We start from the raw sequence: 6,989 nt of genomic DNA on the forward strand, positions 1-6,989 counted from the left end.
CTGCAAGCCGGGAAACTCAGCCTTGTGGGGCGGTACGGAGCCTGGCGTTTGCTGCTGCCTTATCTAGGCTGCCCAGGCGCCTTCGCAGCCCACGGAGCCTGCGCGCTCCCGCCCTTTCCCTCCCGGCGCTCGCAGGAGGGTGTTTGGGGTGCCAGGTGGCTTGGCGAACGAGATTTTTTCTTTTTAAGCTACAAAGAAAACTAATACGTTCTTAAAGTGACCACCAAAGGTCCGAGATCGAAAGCGTTTCTCGGTGAAACACTGTGAGTGTCCTCCTCAGCGTTTTAAAATCCCACAGAAGCCCCTGTACCAAGTAGCGGCACCGAAGACGAGCAGGGGCGCTTTTGTCTCCGCGGCCGCTGAACCTGCGTAGAAGCGGACCCGGACGGATGCTGGGGCCGGCGGCGGGAGGGAGGAGGAAGAATGGCCGAGGACTCCTACGACCCACGCTGCTAGGAGGGGCTCGGTTGTTACCCGAGGTGCTGTCGAGATGCAGTAGAAAATCCCCAACACCGCGGAGCGTGGAACAAGAAGTTTTATGCGTTACACACTGAAACACAACTTGACCGGCAACCCCACAAGCCTGGTTTTAATTGAACCCCAAAACGCTGAATCATGTCATTGTTGACTCCGAATCTGTTACGGATCCTAAACTTTTTTTTTTTCCTGCTAGTTTTCATTATCAGTTAGTTGATTTCCTTCCTCTGAGGTCGAGAGTTGAAAGCAGTCCATTGAAGTTCCCTATTTTGCAGTGTGGTTTTAATCAAAGTATTTCTTAACACCCTAACTAGGTATATTTAGGTGAATTGCTATTTTGGAAGCACTGTCTGTTAAATTGGAATAATGAATAGAAGTTTTCATCTATAGCCAAGCTTCAGCTTTCGTTCTCTCATACTCAGAACTACAAAACACCCAGGTTTACTTCTTTAAATTTTAAAAAAAAAAAAAGTGAATACATCGAGTTTTCTCAGTCATTCACATGCAGTGTGAATGAGTTCATAAGAGCCTTTCCTGAGAACAAGTTCTGACATCGAATTGTCATTGTCATCGAATTTGCCCTTGGTGGAGATCTGTGCAACAGAAATGCACATTGCACTCCAAAGTCAGAAAATCTTTTATTTTTGACAAATCCTCAAGTCTCAGTTGTCTTACCCTTAACGTAAGATAATATTAGTCCTACCTCATAGAGTTTTGCAGTAAATTACACAGAAATAAAAGCGCTTATGGGGACCTAAGACAGATCCTATCCCAAATAGCCAAGCAGTGCTACACTATTCGTTTCTCATATGTTCTACCCAGAATCAAGATGTCACTGGATTTCCCTTGAGGTAGACATTTCCTGGAAGATTTCCACTTGTGAAATAAAAGAAGATTCGTTTCCAAAAAACAAAAAAAACACCTGGCCAGGCGTGGTGGCTCATGTCTATAATCCCAGCACTTTGGGAGGCCGAGGTGGTTGGATCACCTGAGGTCAGGAGTTCGAGACCAACTTGGCCAACATGGTGAAATCCCGTCTCTACTAAAAATACAAAAATTAGCTGGGCATGGTGGCGAGCACCTGTAGTCCCAGATACTCGGAGGCTGAAGCAGAAGAATTGCTTGAACCAGGGAGGCGAAGGTTGCAATGAGCTGAGATCACGCCACTTCCGCCCAGCCTGGGCAAGAAGAGTGAAACTGTCTCAAAAACTAAATTTTTAAAAATTGTAAAAGGCTTATTTTAAAGATCAGGTTTATAAAGTCTCATCATAACAAAATGAAGTCAAAACTTTGTAAATTAACTAAAGTCAGCTTAGCTAACATTTTACCTAATTACTAAAGACATTTTTAAAACAAAACTGATTTGACATCAGGCAAACTAAGCAATAATTTTTGTTCATTTCTACTTCGTGGACTCAAACATACCATGAAAAATCAGATCTATATGTAGGCTGCTTTCTCAACAAAGGAACTGTTTGGAATTTTTCTCTTCTTTTTTAAGACTACAAAAGGCTGTGTAAACTTGGAAGTGGGGAATTCTCAGAAAGTTCTCAGAAAGATGCTTGTCACTCACAACTAGCAAGTTGTGGGTTTTCAGAATCTATAAACTAAAAGTCACTTAAAGGTCCACATCTTGGCACCATGGTTGTTAATGAGGCCATGAGTGGCGAAGTCCCTTTCCGTTTCGTCATTTACGTGACGAAAGCAAAGCAAAACCCTTCAGTACTGCGACTAAAGCCAACCAAAACACACATGCGGCCAGGAAGCTTTCATATATGAAATACAGGAACCCCCAGTGGAATGCATTCCAATGTGGCAGTTATTTGGCCCTGGTCTCCAGAGGATCTTGGCTCCCAGGATTAAAACATCTCTTTCAGGAAAGCGGTGTAGGTAAAATTTCACGTGGCATGAGATCCAGCTGGATTCCTTTGGTACTGCTACATAAGGAACAAACTTCTGTATGCTGCAAACTGCAGAAAGCCTTTATTCACAAGGTAGAGGTACCTCAAAAGTTGTCTGATAAAAACACATTTCGATTGATGGTGTTTGGTATGATTTCTATTCACACAGAAATGGAGCTCACAATTAACATGATGCATTAATTATGTCCATCTCAATAGCGATTTTAACATTATTTGAAACTTCTGCATACTGTATGTATATTTGCAGCACTTATCCTCTCTTCTTATTTTCTTTTTCTTTCTTTTTTTTTTTTTCTTGAGATGGTGTCTCCCTCTGTCACCCAGGCTGGTGCACAATGGCACGATCTTGGCTCACTACAGCCTCCACCTCCGGGATTCAAGCAATCCTATCACCTCAGCCGCAAGTAGCTGGGATTACAGGCATGCGCCACCACATCCAGCCTAGTTAAACATTCTCAATATTAAATATTTATTTATTTAATACATAAATTAGAAGGGGAAACTATTTGAATAGATGAAGCTAAGTATACTGCTTCAGTGGAGGAACTTAGAAGACGTGGGATATGTGTGCTTTAATGACGACGATAGAGGGAAAAAAGCAGCAGTAGGATACAATGTAATAAAAATGATAAATAACCTTTATTTATTCAGTTTTTACCTCACCCAGTTGCTGCTCAAAGTGCTCCCTGTGTTCTAACTGATTTACCCTCATAAAAACTGTCCCAGGTAGGTGATCTTATAGTTGAAGAAACTGAGGAGGTTAATACTCCCCAGAGTTACCCAAGGCAGTCTGGTTCCATTGCCTCCCAAACCAATTAGCAAAGTGCAGGAGTTCTCAAGGTATGGTCCTTGCTCAGCAGCACGGCTTCCCCTGGGAGCTTCTTAGAAATGCAGCTTCTGGCTGGGCACAGTGGCTCACGCCTGTAATCCCAGTACTTTGGGAGGCCGAGGCGGGCAGATCACTTAAGGTCAGGAGTTCGAGACCAGCCTGGCCAACATGACAAAACCCTATCTCTAATAAAAATACAAAAATTAGCCAGGCATGGTAGTGCACGCCTGTAATCCCAACTACTCAGGAGGCTGAGGCAGAAGAATCGCTTAAACCTAGGAGGCAGAGGTTGCAGTGAGCCGAGATTGTCCCACTGCACTCCAGCCTGGGCGATAGAGCAAAACTCCACCAAAACAAAAGAAAGAAAGAGAGAAAGAGAGAGAGAAAGAAATGAATGCAGCTTCTCAGGTCCGCTCCTGAAGCTTGAAGCTTGGAGTGGGCTCAGCCATCCAGCTATCCAGAGGATTCTGATAGAAGCAGGCTCCAGTTGGAGAACCTCTGGCAAAAAGACAGGTCATGGTGACCTTAATGATTTCTTTTCCTTCACGGTTTCCTATCTGAGGCTTTAAACCACTTACTTGATTTATAGAGAGAAATACTAGAAAGCTGTTTTGAAGCTTGTGCAGCACCCGAGTGTCTTCCCAAAGGACTGACAATACGTTGAGCCTTAGATTAACGGTTCATACCTGCTGGCCAGGCTGAAGATACTTGCCAAGAGGTAGGAGGGTAGGGAAAGGGGGCTGTCAGGCATGGGAGTGGCTGCTACCATGCAGCCCTCTCCTCCACTCTGGCCAGAGCATCATGAGATTAACTGTTTTCTTGCTTTGCAAAACTATTCCTGTACTGGCTGTAGAATTAATGTATTCTGAAAACTTCTAAGGAAATTTACTTTTTCAAACATAATAATAAAGAAAACTAAAGGTAAAGGACATTTAAACTGAATGAGGACACTGAGAATCAGAAAGGTCACACAGTGTGTGGCAAGCTGTGCTTCAAACCAAGTTCTTCTGGACTCCAAAGCATATGTTCCCATCATAGGTTCTAGAGCAGGCACCTGCATTAGCAAGGTCAGATGCATAAGCACATGCAACCTTGATTTACATTACTTATTGCCAGCTGGAAAGAGGAACAGAATTCAGTACCAGAATTTACTAGGTTATAATTCTAGCAAAACCAGGTCTATGTTGCTTTTGTTGATAGTTCTTGGCACATAACAGGTGATTATTTGTTGAATTAATTGATTGATTTGGTGATTGATTGATTAGGTGGAGAGAGGGAGGGAGACAATTCTAAGATTGTTCCAACACTCAGTAAAAGGAGAAATTAGTGAGAAGACCAGCCTGGCTGGGGTGGAGTAACAGCTCATAATAGGAAAAAACTATCAGAATGGTGTTAATATCATTTGATCTATCAAAAGATCCTCCTGCTTTAACTAAAGGGCATAAAGTGACCATGGAAGTGACAATGGGCCAGGAATGCAGTATCTGAAGCTCTAGTGCCGCCACTCAGCCCTTATCCAGCAAGTTCTCTAGATCCTGATTTCCTCATCTGTAAAATGGGGATAAAAAGTACCCATTCTGGCCAGGCGCGGTGGCTCACACCTGTAATCCCAGCACTTTGGGAGGCCAAAGCAGGCAGATCACTTGAGGTCAGGAGTTTGGCCAGCCTGGCTAACATGGCGAAACCCATCTCTACTAAAAATACAAAAATTAGCCAGGCATGGTGGCATGTGCGTGTAATCCCAGCTACTCGGGAGACTGAGGCAGAAGAATTGCTTGAACCCGGGAAGCAGAGGTTGCAGTGAACCAAGATCCTGCCACTGCACTCCAGCCTGGGCAACAAGAGTGAAACTCTGTCTCAAAAAAAAAAAAAAAAAAAAAAAGTGTACCCATTCCGCACAAGGTACATTAATTAATTGTGAGGATTAAATACATGTTAGAACATATCAGGCAATCATAACCCTTAGTGTAATCATTTTATTTCAAGTTCATTAAGTCACCATTTTTAGTCAACTATAAATAGATGAAAGAGTGTTTTCAGTAGTAGATGTGTCAATAATTTTTTAATGCATTTGTTGTTTTTTCTCTAACCACCTAAATCCTTTGAATCATCCTATAGTGCACATTTAAACATAAAAGACATATCTCCGTCTTTTCATCCATGCTATTCTAACTGAAAAATCTAACCTGCTGGATTAACCCTAAAACTTAAAGGTCCTTGGACTATTCAGGACGTGATTATTATTCACATTTATTTTAATGTTTGCTAATGAATAACTGTCTTTAAAAATTAGCCTAAAATGCGTTTGGATATGTAGGGAGTCCTGAAATATTTATCTACAGGAAAAAAACCTAACTTCGTAACATGTCACAGACAAGGCCTTCAAAAACTCACCCTAAGGGATTTCTGGTAGGCTCAACGCCCTTTTCTCTTTCCTACACCTGCCTTCTCTTTCCCACCCCCTCCACCCTCAGTTCTACTAAATTTCTGATGAGTCCTCAGATAAGCCTTTTCCTCTCTTGTTGCTTGGAATGCCTCCCCCTTCTTTTGAGAGTGGCCTGTTCTTGCTCATCCCCAGCAAAACTTCCTAGGGCAGTCCCCACATACATCTGTCATTGCGTTCCCATGTTATGGGCATCTGCACTCCTGAAGACAGGAAGTGTATTTAACTTCTCCTTGTATCTCTCCCCATTAAGTAAATGAATGTGTTAATCACGAAACTGTGTCGTATATATTCTCCTAAAGGTCAGAAGGTAGTAAACTCTCGTTCCAGTTACTGAATTGCCACAGGCCGGACTGAGGCAAGACGAGATAAAGCCTCTGCTGGCACTGACTGTTCCCATCGGCTGGAGGGGTGCGGAAGCCTATCTTCTGTGTCTCTCTTGCTGTCTGCCACAGGCCCACAGCCCCATGGTGGGGACTCTGCTGTGCTTAAATACCCTTCTCTCCACCTGGGTTGCCACCATCTCTCTTAATTCAGAATATGTAACTAAATGTTTCTTTTTAAAGCCTGCAGGGAACACAGGTGCATGGCTTGTTTTGGCATGGTTGCTAAAACTGCCAGTCCCAGAGGGCAGCCTTCTTCCCCACCTCCCACCCAAAGTCTACACTCAGAGGCAGACAGGGGGCTCAATTGTGGAACAGAAAGTACCATCTAGGTAATATGTAATTACCATGTTGCTTCCCTTCTGGATAAGACAAGGCTCAGCCCATCAGTGTTAATGTTTAGCACTTCATGTCTGTCCAGCAATTGCTCCCACTCTATCAACAAAACTACACCCTACCCTTTAGGAAAAGTGTGTAGCAACTACAGTTGGCATCATAGAGGTGGAGAAGAAGAAGGAGAGGGCAGGGGACTCATTTCTAATGAGGCCCTGTTTTATGTCACTTACCAGTCCTTACCTTATTTATGGCTCAAATCAACTCAACAAAATAGGCATCACCCCCTCTTTCAGGATGAGGAAACTGAGACTTGTGTCAGCAAACTTGCAGTACGACACACCCACCAAACAGGGGCTGGAACAGAAATTCTAACCCACGTCTCTGGATTCCAAAGCATATGTTCTTTCCACCCTCCAAACCCATTAGGGTCCCCAAGCAGCCTCTTGGTTCTCTTAGCCATTGACTTCTGGTCACCACACACAATTCATATTATGTAATCCCACTGTCATTGTCAGCTGGAGACATCCCAGGCTAATGAGAATATAGCTTGTCGAAGTTTTGTCTACATTTCTGGGGCAAAGAACAACCATCCCTGCTCT

The 6,989-nt window shown here is 43.4% G+C and overlaps 1 protein-coding gene across 1 annotated transcript in view; it reads right to left on the bottom strand.

Annotated features, from left to right (window-relative positions):
* LBR (lamin B receptor) overlaps window positions 1-670 on the bottom strand; it is a 32,058-nt gene extending 31,388 nt beyond the window's left edge. The window contains exon 1 of the mRNA XM_011997947.1: window positions 449-670. The gene's annotated coding sequence lies outside the window, so the exon portion shown is untranslated. The remainder of the gene's footprint in view (window positions 1-448) is intronic.
* Window positions 671-6,989: the final 6,319 nt, after the last annotated feature.

This window comes from Mandrillus leucophaeus, unplaced genomic scaffold (genome assembly GCF_000951045.1).
Source record: "Mandrillus leucophaeus isolate KB7577 unplaced genomic scaffold, Mleu.le_1.0 Scaffold550, whole genome shotgun sequence".
NCBI classification, from domain to species: Eukaryota; Metazoa; Chordata; class Mammalia; order Primates; family Cercopithecidae; genus Mandrillus; species Mandrillus leucophaeus.